At 47.7% G+C, this 19,824-nt stretch overlaps 14 non-coding genes across 14 annotated transcripts; all 14 read right to left on the reverse strand.

Moving 5' to 3' along the window:
• Positions 1 to 105: 105 nt before the first annotated feature.
• On the reverse strand, positions 106 to 296 carry LOC142730039 (U2 spliceosomal RNA). Its single transcript, XR_012878706.1, has one exon. It is a non-coding gene; the product is annotated as a U2 spliceosomal RNA (small nuclear RNA).
• Positions 297 to 1,600: 1,304 nt separating this feature from the next.
• On the reverse strand, positions 1,601 to 1,791 carry LOC142730040 (U2 spliceosomal RNA). The gene has a single exon (XR_012878707.1). It is a non-coding gene; the product is annotated as a U2 spliceosomal RNA (small nuclear RNA).
• A 1,308-nt stretch (positions 1,792 to 3,099) lies between these two features.
• LOC142730042 (U2 spliceosomal RNA) lies at positions 3,100 to 3,290 on the reverse strand. Its single transcript, XR_012878708.1, has one exon. It is a non-coding gene; the product is annotated as a U2 spliceosomal RNA (small nuclear RNA).
• A 1,313-nt stretch (positions 3,291 to 4,603) lies between these two features.
• Positions 4,604 to 4,794, reverse strand: LOC142730043 (U2 spliceosomal RNA). Its single transcript, XR_012878709.1, has one exon. It is a non-coding gene; the product is annotated as a U2 spliceosomal RNA (small nuclear RNA).
• Positions 4,795 to 6,090: 1,296 nt separating this feature from the next.
• LOC142730044 (U2 spliceosomal RNA) lies at positions 6,091 to 6,281 on the reverse strand. Its single transcript, XR_012878710.1, has one exon. It is a non-coding gene; the product is annotated as a U2 spliceosomal RNA (small nuclear RNA).
• A 1,296-nt stretch (positions 6,282 to 7,577) lies between these two features.
• On the reverse strand, positions 7,578 to 7,768 carry LOC142730045 (U2 spliceosomal RNA). Its single transcript, XR_012878711.1, has one exon. It is a non-coding gene; the product is annotated as a U2 spliceosomal RNA (small nuclear RNA).
• A 1,296-nt stretch (positions 7,769 to 9,064) lies between these two features.
• Positions 9,065 to 9,255, reverse strand: LOC142730046 (U2 spliceosomal RNA). The gene has a single exon (XR_012878712.1). It is a non-coding gene; the product is annotated as a U2 spliceosomal RNA (small nuclear RNA).
• A 1,268-nt stretch (positions 9,256 to 10,523) lies between these two features.
• LOC142730047 (U2 spliceosomal RNA) lies at positions 10,524 to 10,714 on the reverse strand. The gene has a single exon (XR_012878713.1). It is a non-coding gene; the product is annotated as a U2 spliceosomal RNA (small nuclear RNA).
• A 1,296-nt stretch (positions 10,715 to 12,010) lies between these two features.
• Positions 12,011 to 12,201, reverse strand: LOC142730048 (U2 spliceosomal RNA). Its single transcript, XR_012878714.1, has one exon. It is a non-coding gene; the product is annotated as a U2 spliceosomal RNA (small nuclear RNA).
• A 1,292-nt stretch (positions 12,202 to 13,493) lies between these two features.
• On the reverse strand, positions 13,494 to 13,684 carry LOC142730050 (U2 spliceosomal RNA). Its single transcript, XR_012878716.1, has one exon. It is a non-coding gene; the product is annotated as a U2 spliceosomal RNA (small nuclear RNA).
• A 1,288-nt stretch (positions 13,685 to 14,972) lies between these two features.
• Positions 14,973 to 15,163, reverse strand: LOC142730051 (U2 spliceosomal RNA). Its single transcript, XR_012878717.1, has one exon. It is a non-coding gene; the product is annotated as a U2 spliceosomal RNA (small nuclear RNA).
• A 1,272-nt stretch (positions 15,164 to 16,435) lies between these two features.
• Positions 16,436 to 16,626, reverse strand: LOC142730053 (U2 spliceosomal RNA). Its single transcript, XR_012878718.1, has one exon. It is a non-coding gene; the product is annotated as a U2 spliceosomal RNA (small nuclear RNA).
• Positions 16,627 to 17,930: 1,304 nt separating this feature from the next.
• On the reverse strand, positions 17,931 to 18,121 carry LOC142730054 (U2 spliceosomal RNA). The gene has a single exon (XR_012878719.1). It is a non-coding gene; the product is annotated as a U2 spliceosomal RNA (small nuclear RNA).
• A 1,304-nt stretch (positions 18,122 to 19,425) lies between these two features.
• Positions 19,426 to 19,616, reverse strand: LOC142730055 (U2 spliceosomal RNA). Its single transcript, XR_012878720.1, has one exon. It is a non-coding gene; the product is annotated as a U2 spliceosomal RNA (small nuclear RNA).
• Between the last annotated feature and the right edge of the window lie 208 nt (positions 19,617 to 19,824).

Genomic DNA, 19,824 nt, shown 5'->3' on the forward strand with positions numbered 1-19,824 from the left:
GGTGTTGAAATAATGGGATTAAAAGGGGAGATCCCTTCAGAAAGACAGAAACAATAGCAAAGACAAAAAACACTTTTGGAATCTGCTTTTAGTCAACACATAAGGAAAGGGTGCACCGGTCCTGGAAATACTGCAATACCAGGTCAATGCGTGGAGTGGACAGAGCAAGCTCTATTTCCATCTCCCTGTTCTAAAAATCCATTTAATATATGGTCCCCAGATAGGGGACGTATCAGATATTAAACTGATAAGAACAGATACTACACTTGATCTTAGCCAAAAGGCCGAGAAGCGATAACCCGAACGGGCCGCGCGTTGCCCGAGCCTGCCCGATACTGCTGTTCAGCCCTTGCAGCGATTCAGCCTACTTCTAGGCAATTCCATGGGGCCCTGCAGGCTCACACACTCACAGCTACACGGGAGGTGAATAAAGGCCGGAGAGGAAGCCAGACAGGATTTGCTTCTTTTGCTTGCACCACAATGCAGTGCTGAAAGAGGAGGAATCTACATAAAAACGCCTTCCTGGCAACGCCCAAATGCCCTGCTGCCATGCAGATAAACACTGGCAGCGGCAGCAAGTGCATGCCCACAGCCACCCCTTGTTCCTTCACACCTTGTATCAGCTGTAATCCAGTCCAGTCCAGTGCTGCCTGCTGAGCAGCACTGACCAACACTGCCTGGGCCCAGGCTTTTATCTCTGAGGCCCCATTATGATGTCAGAAAGCTGGCTCTGGAATCCTGAGGGCTCCACTATGACACGTGCAAAGTTCCGTCTGAACTTTATATAAGACGGTGAGGCTCAGTCAGTCACTCAGTGTTGCCTGAGAGGGCAACACTGCAACAGCCGGCCGCCAGGCTGTCTTTTTTTTGCACAGCTAGTTGCCTCCAGGAGGCCACAAGAGGGAGACAAGGGACTGCAAAATGGAAAATAGGCATCCACCAACTTTACAGACAACTTCTCCTTGCTCCTACAACCTCCATCCTTGCACAGTTTGTTATTCTTCTAGGTAACATAGTAACAAATCCAAATTGCTGCTCTCTTTGTAGGCAAGCAAGGCTTTGTTGCAACTGCAATTCTTACTTCTTCTTGAAATGTAGGGACGACAGTACATTCCATCACATCCATCTAGTGTACACAGGTAGGTCCATTGTGGCGGGCAGGCGAGCGGGCGGGCTGCTTTATTGGCTGTTTGCTGTTCCCCTACTCCACTCCACTATTTCACTGTTGTGCTGCATCAATCAATCAATCAATCAATCAATCAATCAATCAATCAATCAATCAATCAATCAATCAATCAATCAGTGGCTGGCTCAGGTGCAGCTCTTTAACTTACCTAAAAGGGAGGGCGGAGAGAAGACAAGGAAGGTGAATGAGGTGTTCCAATGTGAAATGCCGGAAACACAGAAACACAGACGACACACAACAAGAGGTGGCAATCTATTCATTAATTGCATTTAATCAATGAGCTCATTATCACTCATGCATTGTCCAACAGGTGTTGAAATAATGGGATTAAAAGGGGAGATCCCTTCAGAAAGACAGAAACAATAGCAAAGACAAAAAACACTTTTGGAATCTGCTTTTAGTCAACACATAAGGAAAGGGTGCACCGGTCCTGGAAATACTGCAATACCAGGTCAATGCGTGGAGTGGACAGAGCAAGCTCTATTTCCATCTCCCTGTTCTAAAAATCCATTTAATATATGGTCCCCAGATAGGGGACGTATCAGATATTAAACTGATAAGAACAGATACTACACTTGATCTTAGCCAAAAGGCCGAGAAGCGATAACCCGAACGGGCCGCGCGTTGCCCGAGCCTGCCCGATACTGCTGTTCAGCCCTTGCAGCGATTCAGCCTACTTCTAGGCAATTCCATGGGGCCCTGCAGGCTCACACACTCACAGCTACACGGGAGGTGAATAAAGGCCGGAGAGGAAGCCAGACAGGATTTGCTTCTTTTGCTTGCACCACAATGCAGTGCTGAAAGAGGAGGAATCTACATAAAAACGCCTTCCTGGCAACGCCCAAATGCCCTGCTGCCATGCAGATAAACACTGGCAGCGGCAGCAAGTGCATGCCCACAGCCACCCCTTGTTCCTTCACACCTTGTATCAGCTGTAATCCAGTCCAGTCCAGTGCTGCCTGCTGAGCAGCACTGACCAACACTGCCTGGGCCCAGGCTTTTATCTCTGAGGCCCCATTATGATGTCAGAAAGCTGGCTCTGGAATCCTGAGGGCTCCACTATGACACGTGCAAAGTTCCGTCTGAACTTTATATAAGACGGTGAGGCTCAGTCAGTCACTCAGTGTTGCCTGAGAGGGCAACACTGCAACAGCCGGCCGCCAGGCTGTCTTTTTTTTGCACAGCTAGTTGCCTCCAGGAGGCCACAAGAGGGAGACAAGGGACTGCAAAATGGAAAATAGGCATCCACCAACTTTACAGACAACTTCTCCTTGCTCCTACAACCTCCATCCTTGCACAGTTTGTTATTCTTCTAGGTAACATAGTAACAAATCCAAATTGCTGCTCTCTTTGTAGGCAAGCAAGGCTTTGTTGCAACTGCAATTCTTACTTCTTCTTGAAATGTAGGGCCGACAGTACATTCCATCACATCCATCTAGTGTACACAGGTAGGTCCATTGTGGCGGGCAGGCGAGCGGGCGGGCTGCTTTATTGGCTGTTTGCTGTTCCCCTACTCCACTCCACTATTTGACTGTTGTGCTGCATCAATCAATCAATCAATCAATCAATCAATCAATCAATCAATCAATCAATCAATCAATCAATCAATCAATCAGTGGCTGGCTCAGGTGCAGCTCTTTAACTTACCTAAAAGGGAGGGCGGAGAGAAGACAAGGAAGGTGAATGAGGTGTTCCAATGTGAAATGCCGGAAACACAGAAACACAGACGACACACAACAAGAGGTGGCAATCTATTCATTAATTGCATTTAATCAATGAGCTCATTATCACTCATGCATTGTCCAACAGGTGTTGAAATAATGGGATTAAAAGGGGAGATCCCTTCAGAAAGACAGAAACAATAGCAAAGACAAAAAACACTTTTGGAATCTGCTTTTAGTCAACACATAAGGAAAGGGTGCACCGGTCCTGGAAATACTGCAATACCAGGTCAATGCGTGGAGTGGACAGAGCAAGCTCTATTTCCATCTCCCTGTTCTAAAAATCCATTTAATATATGGTCCCCAGATAGGGGACGTATCAGATATTAAACTGATAAGAACAGATACTACACTTGATCTTAGCCAAAAGGCCGAGAAGCGATAACCCGAACGGGCCGCGCGTTGCCCGAGCCTGCCCGATACTGCTGTTCAGCCCTTGCAGCGATTCAGCCTACTTCTAGGCAATTCCATGGGGCCCTGCAGGCTCACACACTCACAGCTACACGGGAGGTGAATAAAGGCCGGAGAGGAAGCCAGACAGGATTTGCTTCTTTTGCTTGCACCACAATGCAGTGCTGAAAGAGGAGGAATCTACATAAAAACGCCTTCCTGGCAACGCCCAAATGCCCTGCTGCCATGCAGATAAACACTGGCAGCGGCAGCAAGTGCATGCCCACAGCCACCCCTTGTTCCTTCACACCTTGTATCAGCTGTAATCCAGTCCAGTCCAGTGCTGCCTGCTGAGCAGCACTGACCAACACTGCCTGGGCCCAGGCTTTTATCTCTGAGGCCCCATTATGATGTCAGAAAGCTGGCTCTGGAATCCTGAGGGCTCCACTATGACACGTGCAAAGTTCCGTCTGAACTTTATATAAGACGGTGAGGCTCAGTCAGTCACTCAGTGTTGCCTGAGAGGGCAACACTGCAACAGCCGGCCGCCAGGCTGTCTTTTTTTTGCACAGCTAGTTGCCTCCAGGAGGCCACAAGAGGGAGACAAGGGACTGCAAAATGGAAAATAGGCATCCACCAACTTTACAGACAACTTCTCCTTGCTCCTACAACCTCCATCCTTGCACAGTTTGTTATTCTTCTAGGTAACATAGTAACAAATCCAAATTGCTGCTCTCTTTGTAGGCAAGCAAGGCTTTGTTGCAACTGCAATTCTTACTTCTTCTTGAAATGTAGGGACGACAGTACATTCCATCACATCCATCTAGTGTACACAGGTAGGTCCATTGTGGCGGGCAGGCGAGCGGGCGGGCTGCTTTATTGGCTGTTTGCTGTTCCCCTACTCCACTCCACTATTTGACTGTTGTGCTGCATCAATCAATCAATCAATCAATCAATCAAATCAATCAATCAATCAATCAATCAATCAATCAATCAATCAATCAATCAGTGGCTGGCTCAGGTGCAGCTCTTTAACTTACCTAAAAGGGAGGGCGGCGAGAAGACAAGGAAGGTGAATGAGGTGTTCCAATGTGAAATGCCGGAAACACAGAAACACAGACGACACACAACAAGAGGTGGCAATCTATTCATTAATTGCATTTAATCAATGAGCTCATTATCACTCATGCATTGTCCAACAGGTGTTGAAATAATGGGATTAAAAGGGGAGATCCCTTCAGAAAGACAGAAACAATAGCAAAGACAAAAAACACTTTTGGAATCTGCTTTTAGTCAACACATAAGGAAAGGGTGCACCGGTCCTGGAAATACTGCAATACCAGGTCAATGCGTGGAGTGGACAGAGCAAGCTCTATTTCCATCTCCCTGTTCTAAAAATCCATTTAATATATGGTCCCCAGATAGGGGACGTATCAGATATTAAACTGATAAGAACAGATACTACACTTGATCTTAGCCAAAAGGCCGAGAAGCGATAACCCGAACGGGCCGCGCGTTGCCCGAGCCTGCCCGATACTGCTGTTCAGCCCTTGCAGCGATTCAGCCTACTTCTAGGCAATTCCATGGGGCCCTGCAGGCTCACACACTCACAGCTACACGGGAGGTGAATAAAGGCCGGAGAGGAAGCCAGACAGGATTTGCTTCTTTTGCTTGCACCACAATGCAGTGCTGAAAGAGGAGGAATCTACATAAAAACGCCTTCCTGGCAACGCCCAAATGCCCTGCTGCCATGCAGATAAACACTGGCAGCGGCAGCAAGTGCATGCCCACAGCCACCCCTTGTTCCTTCACACCTTGTATCAGCTGTAATCCAGTCCAGTCCAGTGCTGCCTGCTGAGCAGCACTGACCAACACTGCCTGGGCCCAGGCTTTTATCTCTGAGGCCCCATTATGATGTCAGAAAGCTGGCTCTGGAATCCTGAGGGCTCCACTATGACACGTGCAAAGTTCCGTCTGAACTTTATATAAGACGGTGAGGCTCAGTCAGTCACTCAGTGTTGCCTGAGAGGGCAACACTGCAACAGCCGGCCGCCAGGCTGTCTTTTTTTTGCACAGCTAGTTGCCTCCAGGAGGCCACAAGAGGGAGACAAGGGACTGCAAAATGGAAAATAGGCATCCACCAACTTTACAGACAACTTCTCCTTGCTCCTACAACCTCCATCCTTGCACAGTTTGTTATTCTTCTAGGTAACATAGTAACAAATCCAAATTGCTGCTCTCTTTGTAGGCAAGCAAGGCTTTGTTGCAACTGCAATTCTTACTTCTTCTTGAAATGTAGGGACGACAGTACATTCCATCACATCCATCTAGTGTACACAGGTAGGTCCATTGTGGCGGGCAGGCGAGCGGGCGGGCTGCTTTATTGGCTGTTTGCTGTTCCCCTACTCCACTCCACTATTTGACTGTTGTGCTGCATCAATCAATCAATCAATCAATCAATCAATCAATCAATCAATCAATCAATCAATCAATCAGTGGCTGGCTCAGGTGCAGCTCTTTAACTTACCTAAAAGGGAGGGCGGAGAGAAGACAAGGAAGGTGAATGAGGTGTTCCAATGTGAAATGCCGGAAACACAGAAACACAGACGACACACAACAAGAGGTGGCAATCTATTCATTAATTGCATTTAATCAATGAGCTCATTATCACTCATGCATTGTCCAACAGGTGTTGAAATAATGGGATTAAAAGGGGAGATCCCTTCAGAAAGACAGAAACAATAGCAAAGACAAAAAACACTTTTGGAATCTGCTTTTAGTCAACACATAAGGAAAGGGTGCACCGGTCCTGGAAATACTGCAATACCAGGTCAATGCGTGGAGTGGACAGAGCAAGCTCTATTTCCATCTCCCTGTTCTAAAAATCCATTTAATATATGGTCCCCAGATAGGGGACGTATCAGATATTAAACTGATAAGAACAGATACTACACTTGATCTTAGCCAAAAGGCCGAGAAGCGATAACCCGAACGGGCCGCGCGTTGCCCGAGCCTGCCCGATACTGCTGTTCAGCCCTTGCAGCGATTCAGCCTACTTCTAGGCAATTCCATGGGGCCCTGCAGGCTCACACACTCACAGCTACACGGGAGGTGAATAAAGGCCGGAGAGGAAGCCAGACAGGATTTGCTTCTTTTGCTTGCACCACAATGCAGTGCTGAAAGAGGAGGAATCTACATAAAAACGCCTTCCTGGCAACGCCCAAATGCCCTGCTGCCATGCAGATAAACACTGGCAGCGGCAGCAAGTGCATGCCCACAGCCACCCCTTGTTCCTTCACACCTTGTATCAGCTGTAATCCAGTCCAGTCCAGTGCTGCCTGCTGAGCAGCACTGACCAACACTGCCTGGGCCCAGGCTTTTATCTCTGAGGCCCCATTATGATGTCAGAAAGCTGGCTCTGGAATCCTGAGGGCTCCACTATGACACGTGCAAAGTTCCGTCTGAACTTTATATAAGACGGTGAGGCTCAGTCAGTCACTCAGTGTTGCCTGAGAGGGCAACACTGCAACAGCCGGCCGCCAGGCTGTCTTTTTTTTGCACAGCTAGTTGCCTCCAGGAGGCCACAAGAGGGAGACAAGGGACTGCAAAATGGAAAATAGGCATCCACCAACTTTACAGACAACTTCTCCTTGCTCCTACAACCTCCATCCTTGCACAGTTTGTTATTCTTCTAGGTAACATAGTAACAAATCCAAATTGCTGCTCTCTTTGTAGGCAAGCAAGGCTTTGTTGCAACTGCAATTCTTACTTCTTCTTGAAATGTAGGGACGACAGTACATTCCATCACATCCATCTAGTGTACACAGGTAGGTCCATTGTGGCGGGCAGGCGAGCGGGCGGGCTGCTTTATTGGCTGTTTGCTGTTCCCCTACTCCACTCCACTATTTGACTGTTGTGCTGCATCAATCAATCAATCAATCAATCAATCAATCAATCAATCAATCAATCAATCAATCAATCAGTGGCTGGCTCAGGTGCAGCTCTTTAACTTACCTAAAAGGGAGGGCGGAGAGAAGACAAGGAAGGTGAATGAGGTGTTCCAATGTGAAATGCCGGAAACACAGAAACACAGACGACACACAACAAGAGGTGGCAATCTATTCATTAATTGCATTTAATCAATGAGCTCATTATCACTCATGCATTGTCCAACAGGTGTTGAAATAATGGGATTAAAAGGGGAGATCCCTTCAGAAAGACAGAAACAATAGCAAAGACAAAAAACACTTTTGGAATCTGCTTTTAGTCAACACATAAGGAAAGGGTGCACCGGTCCTGGAAATACTGCAATACCAGGTCAATGCGTGGAGTGGACAGAGCAAGCTCTATTTCCATCTCCCTGTTCTAAAAATCCATTTAATATATGGTCCCCAGATAGGGGACGTATCAGATATTAAACTGATAAGAACAGATACTACACTTGATCTTAGCCAAAAGGCCGAGAAGCGATAACCCGAACGGGCCGCGCGTTGCCCGAGCCTGCCCGATACTGCTGTTCAGCCCTTGCAGCGATTCAGCCTACTTCTAGGCAATTCCATGGGGCCCTGCAGGCTCACACACTCACAGCTACACGGGAGGTGAATAAAGGCCGGAGAGGAAGCCAGACAGGATTTGCTTCTTTTGCTTGCACCACAATGCAGTGCTGAAAGAGGAGGAATCTACATAAAAACACCTTCCTGGCAACGCCCAAATGCCCTGCTGCCATGCAGATAAACACTGGCAGCGGCAGCAAGTGCATGCCCACAGCCACCCCTTGTTCCTTCACACCTTGTATCAGCTGTAATCCAGTCCAGTCCAGTGCTGCCTGCTGAGCAGCACTGACCAACACTGCCTGGGCCCAGGCTTTTATCTCTGAGGCCCCATTATGATGTCAGAAAGCTGGCTCTGGAATCCTGAGGGCTCCACTATGACACGTGCAAAGTTCCGTCTGAACTTTATATAAGACGGTGAGGCTCAGTCAGTCACTCAGTGTTGCCTGAGAGGGCAACACTGCAACAGCCGGCCGCCAGGCTGTCTTTTTTTTGCACAGCTAGTTGCCTCCAGGAGGCCACAAGAGGGAGACAAGGGACTGCAAAATGGAAAATAGGCATCCACCAACTTTACAGACAACTTCTCCTTGCTCCTACAACCTCCATCCTTGCACAGTTTGTTATTCTTCTAGGTAACATAGTAACAAATCCAAATTGCTGCTCTCTTTGTAGGCAAGCAAGGCTTTGTTGCAACTGCAATTCTTACTTCTTCTTGAAATGTAGGGACGACAGTACATTCCATCACATCCATCTAGTGTACACAGGTAGGTCCATTGTGGCGGGCAGGCGAGCGGGCGGGCTGCTTTATTGGCTGTTTGCTGTTCCCCTACTCCACTCCACTATTTGACTGTTGTGCTGCATCAATCAATCAATCAATCAATCAATCAATCAATCAATCAATCAATCAATCAATCAATCAGTGGCTGGCTCAGGTGCAGCTCTTTAACTTACCTAAAAGGGAGGGCGGAGAGAAGACAAGGAAGGTGAATGAGGTGTTCCAATGTGAAATGCCGGAAACACAGAAACACAGACGACACACAACAAGAGGTGGCAATCTATTCATTAATTGCATTTAATCAATGAGCTCATTATCACTCATGCATTGTCCAACAGGTGTTGAAATAATGGGATTAAAAGGGGAGATCCCTTCAGAAAGACAGAAACAATAGCAAAGACAAAAAACACTTTTGGAATCTGCTTTTAGTCAACACATAAGGAAAGGGTGCACCGGTCCTGGAAATACTGCAATACCAGGTCAATGCGTGGAGTGGACAGAGCAAGCTCTATTTCCATCTCCCTGTTCTAAAAATCCATTTAATATATGGTCCCCAGATAGGGGACGTATCAGATATTAAACTGATAAGAACAGATACTACACTTGATCTTAGCCAAAAGGCCGAGAAGCGATAACCCGAACGGGCCGCGCGTTGCCCGAGCCTGCCCGATACTGCTGTTCAGCCCTTGCAGCGATTCAGCCTACTTCTAGGCAATTCCATGGGGCCCTGCAGGCTCACACACTCACAGCTACACGAGAGGTGAATAAAGGCCGGAGAGGAAGCCAGACAGGATTTGCTTCTTTTGCTTGCACCACAATGCAGTGCTGAAAGAGGAGGAATCTACATAAAAACGCCTTCCTGGCAACGCCCAAATGCCCTGCTGCCATGCAGATAAACACTGGCAGCGGCAGCAAGTGCATGCCCACAGCCACCCCTTGTTCCTTCACACCTTGTATCAGCTGTAATCCAGTCCAGTCCAGTGCTGCCTGCTGAGCAGCACTGACCAACACTGCCTGGGCCCAGGCTTTTATCTCTGAGGCCCCATTATGATGTCAGAAAGCTGGCTCTGGAATCCTGAGGGCTCCACTATGACACGTGCAAAGTTCCGTCTGAACTTTATATAAGACGGTGAGGCTCAGTCAGTCACTCAGTGTTGCCTGAGAGGGCAACACTGCAACAGCCGGCCGCCAGGCTGTCTTTTTTTTGCACAGCTAGTTGCCTCCAGGAGGCCACAAGAGGGAGACAAGGGACTGCAAAATGGAAAATAGGCATCCACCAACTTTACAGACAACTTCTCCTTGCTCCTACAACCTCCATCCTTGCACAGTTTGTTATTCTTCTAGGTAACATAGTAACAAATCCAAATTGCTGCTCTCTTTGTAGGCAAGCAAGGCTTTGTTTCAACTGCAATTCTTACTTCTTCTTGAAATGTAGGGACGACAGTACATTCCATCACATCCATCTAGTGTACACAGGTAGGTCCATTGTGGCGGGCAGGCGAGCGGGCGGGCTGCTTTATTGGCTGTTTGCTGTTCCCCTACTCCACTCCACTATTTGACTGTTGTGCTGCATCAATCAATCAATCAATCAATCAATCAATCAGTGGCTGGCTCAGGTGCAGCTCTTTAACTTACCTAAAAGGGAGGGCGGAGAGAAGACAAGGAAGGTGAATGAGGTGTTCCAATGTGAAATGCCGGAAACACAGAAACACAGACGACACACAACAAGAGGTGGCAATCTATTCATTAATTGCATTTAATCAATGAGCTCATTATCACTCATGCATTGTCCAACAGGTGTTGAAATAATGGGATTAAAAGGGGAGATCCCTTCAGAAAGACAGAAACAATAGCAAAGACAAAAAACACTTTTGGAATCTGCTTTTAGTCAACACATAAGGAAAGGGTGCACCGGTCCTGGAAATACTGCAATACCAGGTCAATGCGTGGAGTGGACAGAGCAAGCTCTATTTCCATCTCCCTGTTCTAAAAATCCATTTAATATATGGTCCCCAGATAGGGGACGTATCAGATATTAAACTGATAAGAACAGATACTACACTTGATCTTAGCCAAAAGGCCGAGAAGCGATAACCCGAACGGGCCGCGCGTTGCCCGAGCCTGCCCGATACTGCTGTTCAGCCCTTGCAGCGATTCAGCCTACTTCTAGGCAATTCCATGGGGCCCTGCAGGCTCACACACTCACAGCTACACGGGAGGTGAATAAAGGCCGGAGAGGAAGCCAGACAGGATTTGCTTCTTTTGCTTGCACCACAATGCAGTGCTGAAAGAGGAGGAATCTACATAAAAACGCCTTCCTGGCAACGCCCAAATGCCCTGCTGCCATGCAGATAAACACTGGCAGCGGCAGCAAGTGCATGCCCACAGCCACCCCTTGTTCCTTCACACCTTGTATCAGCTGTAATCCAGTCCAGTCCAGTGCTGCCTGCTGAGCAGCACTGACCAACACTGCCTGGGCCCAGGCTTTTATCTCTGAGGCCCCATTATGATGTCAGAAAGCTGGCTCTGGAATCCTGAGGGCTCCACTATGACACGTGCAAAGTTCCGTCTGAACTTTATATAAGACGGTGAGGCTCAGTCAGTCACTCAGTGTTGCCTGAGAGGGCAACACTGCAACAGCCGGCCGCCAGGCTGTCTTTTTTTTGCACAGCTAGTTGCCTCCAGGAGGCCACAAGAGGGAGACAAGGGACTGCAAAATGGAAAATAGGCATCCACCAACTTTACAGACAACTTCTCCTTGCTCCTACAACCTCCATCCTTGCACAGTTTGTTATTCTTCTAGGTAACATAGTAACAAATCCAAATTGCTGCTCTCTTTGTAGGCAAGCAAGGCTTTGTTGCAACTGCAATTCTTACTTCTTCTTGAAATGTAGGGACGACAGTACATTCCATCACATCCATCTAGTGTACACAGGTAGGTCCATTGTGGCGGGCAGGCGAGCGGGCGGGCTGCTTTATTGGCTGTTTGCTGTTCCCCTACTCCACTCCACTATTTGACTGTTGTGCTGCATCAATCAATCAATCAATCAATCAATCAATCAATCAATCAATCAATCAATCAATCAATCAGTGGCTGGCTCAGGTGCAGCTCTTTAACTTACCTAAAAGGGAGGGCGGAGAGAAGACAAGGAAGGTGAATGAGGTGTTCCAATGTGAAATGCCGGAAACACAGAAACACAGACGACACACAACAAGAGGTGGCAATCTATTCATTAATTGCATTTAATCAATGAGCTCATTATCACTCATGCATTGTCCAACAGGTGTTGAAATAATGGGATTAAAAGGGGAGATCCCTTCAGAAAGACAGAAACAATAGCAAAGACAAAAAACACTTTTGGAATCTGCTTTTAGTCAACACATAAGGAAAGGGTGCACCGGTCCTGGAAATACTGCAATACCAGGTCAATGCGTGGAGTGGACAGAGCAAGCTCTATTTCCATCTCCCTGTTCTAAAAATCCATTTAATATATGGTCCCCAGATAGGGGACGTATCAGATATTAAACTGATAAGAACAGATACTACACTTGATCTTAGCCAAAAGGCCGAGAAGCGATAACCCGAACGGGCCGCGCGTTGCCCGAGCCTGCCCGATACTGCTGTTCAGCCCTTGCAGCGATTCAGCCTACTTCTAGGCAATTCCATGGGGCCCTGCAGGCTCACACACTCACAGCTACACGGGAGGTGAATAAAGGCCGGAGAGGAAGCCAGACAGGATTTGCTTCTTTTGCTTGCACCACAATGCAGTGCTGAAAGAGGAGGAATCTACATAAAAACGCCTTCCTGGCAACGCCCAAATGCCCTGCTGCCATGCAGATAAACACTGGCAGCGGCAGCAAGTGCATGCCCACAGCCACCCCTTGTTCCTTCACACCTTGTATCAGCTGTAATCCAGTCCAGTCCAGTGCTGCCTGCTGAGCAGCACTGACCAACACTGCCTGGGCCCAGGCTTTTATCTCTGAGGCCCCATTATGATGTCAGAAAGCTGGCTCTGGAATCCTGAGGGCTCCACTATGACACGTGCAAAGTTCCGTCTGAACTTTATATAAGACGGTGAGGCTCAGTCAGTCACTCAGTGTTGCCTGAGAGGGCAACACTGCAACAGCCGGCCGCCAGGCTGTCTTTTTTTTGCACAGCTAGTTGCCTCCAGGAGGCCACAAGAGGGAGACAAGGGACTGCAAAATGGAAAATAGGCATCCACCAACTTTACAGACAACTTCTCCTTGCTCCTACAACCTCCATCCTTGCACAGTTTGTTATTCTTCTAGGTAACATAGTAACAAATCCAAATTGCTGCTCTCTTTGTAGGCAAGCAAGGCTTTGTTGCAACTGCAATTCTTACTTCTTCTTGAAATGTAGGGACGACAGTACATTCCATCACATCCATCTAGTGTACACAGGTAGGTCCATTGTGGCGGGCAGGCGAGCGGGCGGGCTGCTTTATTGGCTGTTTGCTGTTCCCCTACTCCACTCCACTATTTGACTGTTGTGCTGCATCAATCAATCAATCAATCAATCAATCAATCAATCAATCAATCAATCAATCAATCAGTGGCTGGCTCAGGTGCAGCTCTTTAACTTACCTAAAAGGGAGGGCGGAGAGAAGACAAGGAAGGTGAATGAGGTGTTCCAATGTGAAATGCCGGAAACACAGAAACACAGACGACACACAACAAGAGGTGGCAATCTATTCATTAATTGCATTTAATCAATGAGCTCATTATCACTCATGCATTGTCCAACAGGTGTTGAAATAATGGGATTAAAAGGGGAGATCCCTTCAGAAAGACAGAAACAATAGCAAAGACAAAAAACACTTTTGGAATCTGCTTTTAGTCAACACATAAGGAAAGGGTGCACCGGTCCTGGAAATACTGCAATACCAGGTCAATGCGTGGAGTGGACAGAGCAAGCTCTATTTCCATCTCCCTGTTCTAAAAATCCATTTAATATATGGTCCCCAGATAGGGGACGTATCAGATATTAAACTGATAAGAACAGATACTACACTTGATCTTAGCCAAAAGGCCGAGAAGCGATAACCCGAACGGGCCGCGCGTTGCCCGAGCCTGCCCGATACTGCTGTTCAGCCCTTGCAGCGATTCAGCCTACTTCTAGGCAATTCCATGGGGCCCTGCAGGCTCACACACTCACAGCTACACGGGAGGTGAATAAAGGCCGGAGAGGAAGCCAGACAGGATTTGCTTCTTTTGCTTGCACCACAATGCAGTGCTGAAAGAGGAGGAATCTACATAAAAACGCCTTCCTGGCAACGCCCAAATGCCCTGCTGCCATGCAGATAAACACTGGCAGCGGCAGCAAGTGCATGCCCACAGCCACCCCTTGTTCCTTCACACCTTGTATCAGCTGTAATCCAGTCCAGTCCAGTGCTGCCTGCTGAGCAGCACTGACCAACACTGCCTGGGCCCAGGCTTTTATCTCTGAGGCCCCATTATGATGTCAGAAAGCTGGCTCTGGAATCCTGAGGGCTCCACTATGACACGTGCAAAGTTCCGTCTGAACTTTATATAAGACGGTGAGGCTCAGTCAGTCACTCAGTGTTGCCTGAGAGGGCAACACTGCAACAGCCGGCCGCCAGGCTGTCTTTTTTTTGCACAGCTAGTTGCCTCCAGGAGGCCACAAGAGGGAGACAAGGGACTGCAAAATGGAAAATAGGCATCCACCAACTTTACAGACAACTTCTCCTTGCTCCTACAACCTCCATCCTTGCACAGTTTGTTATTCTTCTAGGTAACATAGTAACAAATCCAAATTGCTGCTCTCTTTGTAGGCAAGCAAGGCTTTGTTGCAACTGCAATTCTTACTTCTTCTTGAAATGTAGGGACGACAGTACATTCCATCACATCCATCTAGTGTACACAGGTAGGTCCATTGTGGCGGGCAGGCGAGCGGGCGGGCTGCTTTATTGGCTGTTTGCTGTTCCCCTACTCCACTCCACTATTTGACTGTTGTGCTGCATCAATCAATCAATCAATCAATCAATCAATCAATCAATCAATCAATCAATCAGTGGCTGGCTCAGGTGCAGCTCTTTAACTTACCTAAAAGGGAGGGCGGAGAGAAGACAAGGAAGGTGAATGAGGTGTTCCAATGTGAAATGCCGGAAACACAGAAACACAGACGACACACAACAAGAGGTGGCAATCTATTCATTAATTGCATTTAATCAATGAGCTCATTATCACTCATGCATTGTCCAACAGGTGTTGAAATAATGGGATTAAAAGGGGAGATCCCTTCAGAAAGACAGAAACAATAGCAAAGACAAAAAACACTTTTGGAATCTGCTTTTAGTCAACACATAAGGAAAGGGTGCACCGGTCCTGGAAATACTGCAATACCAGGTCAATGCGTGGAGTGGACAGAGCAAGCTCTATTTCCATCTCCCTGTTCTAAAAATCCATTTAATATATGGTCCCCAGATAGGGGACGTATCAGATATTAAACTGATAAGAACAGATACTACACTTGATCTTAGCCAAAAGGCCGAGAAGCGATAACCCGAACGGGCCGCGCGTTGCCCGAGCCTGCCCGATACTGCTGTTCAGCCCTTGCAGCGATTCAGCCTACTTCTAGGCAATTCCATGGGGCCCTGCAGGCTCACACACTCACAGCTACACGGGAGGTGAATAAAGGCCGGAGAGGAAGCCAGACAGGATTTGCTTCTTTTGCTTGCACCACAATGCAGTGCTGAAAGAGGAGGAATCTACATAAAAACGCCTTCCTGGCAACGCCCAAATGCCCTGCTGCCATGCAGATAAACACTGGCAGCGGCAGCAAGTGCATGCCCACAGCCACCCCTTGTTCCTTCACACCTTGTATCAGCTGTAATCCAGTCCAGTCCAGTGCTGCCTGCTGAGCAGCACTGACCAACACTGCCTGGGCCCAGGCTTTTATCTCTGAGGCCCCATTATGATGTCAGAAAGCTGGCTCTGGAATCCTGAGGGCTCCACTATGACACGTGCAAAGTTCCGTCTGAACTTTATATAAGACGGTGAGGCTCAGTCAGTCACTCAGTGTTGCCTGAGAGGGCAACACTGCAACAGCCGGCCGCCAGGCTGTCTTTTTTTTGCACAGCTAGTTGCCTCCAGGAGGCCACAAGAGGGAGACAAGGGACTGCAAAATGGAAAATAGGCATCCACCAACTTTACAGACAACTTCTCCTTGCTCCTACAACCTCCATCCTTGCACAGTTTGTTATTCTTCTAGGTAACATAGTAACAAATCCAAATTGCTGCTCTCTTTGTAGGCAAGCAAGGCTTTGTTGCAACTGCAATTCTTACTTCTTCTTGAAATGTAGGGACGACAGTACATTCCATCACATCCATCTAGTGTACACAGGTAGGTCCATTGTGGCGGGCAGGCGAGCGGGCGGGCTGCTTTATTGGCTGTTTGCTGTTCCCCTACTCCACTCCACTATTTGACTGTTGTGCTGCATCAATCAATCAATCAATCAATCAATCAATCAATCAGTGGCTGGCTCAGGTGCAGCTCTTTAACTTACCTAAAAGGGAGGGCGGAGAGAAGACAAGGAAGGTGAATGAGGTGTTCCAATGTGAAATGCCGGAAACACAGAAACACAGACGACACACAACAAGAGGTGGCAATCTATTCATTAATTGCATTTAATCAATGAGCTCATTATCACTCATGCATTGTCCAACAGGTGTTGAAATAATGGGATTAAAAGGGGAGATCCCTTCAGAAAGACAGAAACAATAGCAAAGACAAAAAACACTTTTGGAATCTGCTTTTAGTCAACACATAAGGAAAGGGTGCACCGGTCCTGGAAATACTGCAATACCAGGTCAATGCGTGGAGTGGACAGAGCAAGCTCTATTTCCATCTCCCTGTTCTAAAAATCCATTTAATATATGGTCCCCAGATAGGGGACGTATCAGATATTAAACTGATAAGAACAGATACTACACTTGATCTTAGCCAAAAGGCCGAGAAGCGATAACCCGAACGGGCCGCGCGTTGCCCGAGCCTGCCCGATACTGCTGTTCAGCCCTTGCAGCGATTCAGCCTACTTCTAGGCAATTCCATGGGGCCCTGCAGGCTCACACACTCACAGCTACACGGGAGGTGAATAAAGGCCGGAGAGGAAGCCAGACAGGATTTGCTTCTTTTGCTTGCACCACAATGCAGTGCTGAAAGAGGAGGAATCTACATAAAAACGCCTTCCTGGCAACGCCCAAATGCCCTGCTGCCATGCAGATAAACACTGGCAGCGGCAGCAAGTGCATGCCCACAGCCACCCCTTGTTCCTTCACACCTTGTATCAGCTGTAATCCAGTCCAGTCCAGTGCTGCCTGCTGAGCAGCACTGACCAACACTGCCTGGGCCCAGGCTTTTATCTCTGAGGCCCCATTATGATGTCAGAAAGCTGGCTCTGGAATCCTGAGGGCTCCACTATGACACGTGCAAAGTTCCGTCTGAACTTTATATAAGACGGTGAGGCTCAGTCAGTCACTCAGTGTTGCCTGAGAGGGCAACACTGCAACAGCCGGCCGCCAGGCTGTCTTTTTTTTGCACTTTTAGTTGCCTCCAGGAGGCCACAAGAGGGAGACAAGGGACTGCAAAATGGAAAATAGGCATCCACCAACTTTACAGACAACTTCTCCTTGCTCCTACAACCTCCATCCTTGCACAGTTTGTTATTCTTCTAGGTAACATAGTAACAAATCCAAATTGCTGCTCTCTTTGTAGGCAAGCAAGGCTTTGTTGCAACTGCAATTCTTACTTCTTCTTGAAATGTAGGGACGACAGTACATTCCATCACATCCATCTAGTGTACACAGGTAGGTCCATTGTGGCGGGCAGGCGAGCGGGCGGGCTGCTTTATTGGCTGTTTGCTGTTCCCCTACTCCACTCCACTATTTGACTGTTGTGCTGCATCAATCAATCAATCAATCAATCAATCAATCAATCAATCAATCAATCAATCAATCAATCAATCAATCAGTGGCTGGCTCAGGTGCAGCTCTTTAACTTACCTAAAAGGGAGGGCGGAGAGAAGACAAGGAAGGTGAATGAGGTGTTCCAATGTGAAATGCCGGAAACACAGAAACACAGACGACACACAACAAGAGGTGGCAATCTATTCATTAATTGCATTTAATCAATGAGCTCATTATCACTCATGCATTGTCCAACAGGTGTTGAAATAATGGGATTAAAAGGGGAGATCCCTTCAGAAAGACAGAAACAATAGCAAAGACAAAAAACACTTTTGGAATCTGCTTTTAGTCAACACATAAGGAAAGGGTGCACCGGTCCTGGAAATACTGCAATACCAGGTCAATGCGTGGAGTGGACAGAGCAAGCTCTATTTCCATCTCCCTGTTCTAAAAATCCATTTAATATATGGTCCCCAGATAGGGGACGTATCAGATATTAAACTGATAAGAACAGATACTACACTTGATCTTAGCCAAAAGGCCGAGAAGCGATAACCCGAACGGGCCGCGCGTTGCCCGAGCCTGCCCGATACTGCTGTTCAGCCCTTGCAGCGATTCAGCCTACTTCTAGGCAATTCCATGGGGCCCTGCAGGCTCACACACTCACAGCTACACGGGAGGTGAATAAAGGCCGGAGAGGAAGCCAGACAGGATTTGCTTCTTTTGCTTGCACCACAATGCAGTGCTGAAAGAGGAGGAATCTACATAAAAACGCCTTCCTGGCAACGCCCAAATGCCATGCTGCCATGCAGATAAACACTGGCAGCGGCAGCAAGTGCATGCCCACAGCCACCCCTTGTTCCTTCACACCTTGTATCAGCTGTAATCCAGTCCAGTCCAGTGCTGCCTGCTGAGCAGCACTGACCAACACTGCCTGGGCCCAGGCTTTTATCTCTGAGGCCCCATTATGATGTCAGAAAGCTGGCTCTGGAATCCTGAGGGCTCCACTATGACACGTGCAAAGTTCCGTCTGAACTTTATATAAGACGGTGAGGCTCAGTCAGTCACTCAGTGTTGCCTGAGAGGGCAACACTGCAACAGCCGGCCGCCAGGCTGTCTTTTTTTTGCACAGCTAGTTGCCTCCAGGAGGCCACAAGAGGGAGACAAGGGACTGCAAAATGGAAAATAGGCATCCACCAACTTTACAGACAACTTCTCCTTGCTCCTACAACCTCCATCCTTGCACAGTTTGTTATTCTTCTAGGTAACATAGTAACAAATCCAAATTGCTGCTCTCTTTGTAGGCAAGCAAGGCTTTGTTGCAACTGCAATTCTTACTTCTTCTTGAAATGTAGGGACGACAGTACATTCCATCACATCCATCTAGTGTACACAGGTAGGTCCATTGTGGCGGGCAGGCGAGCGGGCGGGCTGCTTTATTGGCTGTTTGCTGTTCCCCTACTCCACTCCACTATTTGACTGTTGTGCTGCATCAATCAATCAATCAATCAATCAATCAATCAATCAATCAATCAATCAATCAATCAATCAATCAATCAGTGGCTGGCTCAGGTGCAGCTCTTTAACTTACCTAAAAGGGAGGGCGGAGAGAAGACAAGGAAGATGAATGAGGTGTTCCAATGTGAAATGCCGGAAACACAGAAACACAGACGACACACAACAAGAGGTGGCAATCTATTCATTAATTGCATTTAATCAATGAGCTCATTATCACTCATGCATTGTCCAACAGGTGTTGAAATAATGGGATTAAAAGGGGAGATCCCTTCAGAAAGACAGAAACAATAGCAAAGACAAAAAACACTTTTGGAATCTGCTTTTAGTCAACACATAAGGAAAGGGTGCACCGGTCCTGGAAATACTGCAATACCAGGTCAATGCGTGGAGTGGACAGAGCAAGCTCTATTTCCATCTCCCTGTTCTAAAAATCCATTTAATATATGGTCCCCAGATAGGGGACGTATCAGATATTAAACTGATAAGAACAGATACTACACTTGATCTTAGCCAAAAGGCCGAGAAGCGATAACCCGAACGGGCCGCGCGTTGCCCGAGCCTGCCCGATACTGCTGTTCAGCCCTTGCAGCGATTCAGCCTACTTCTAGGCAATTCCATGGGGCCCTGCAGGCTCACACACTCACAGCTACACGGGAGGTGAATAAAGGCCGGAGAGGAAGCCAGACAGGATTTGCTTCTTTTGCTTGCACCACAATGCAGTGCTGAAAGAGGAGGAAT

This window comes from Rhinoderma darwinii, unplaced genomic scaffold, assembly GCF_050947455.1.
Source record: "Rhinoderma darwinii isolate aRhiDar2 unplaced genomic scaffold, aRhiDar2.hap1 Scaffold_742, whole genome shotgun sequence".
NCBI classification, from domain to species: domain Eukaryota; kingdom Metazoa; phylum Chordata; class Amphibia; order Anura; family Rhinodermatidae; genus Rhinoderma; species Rhinoderma darwinii.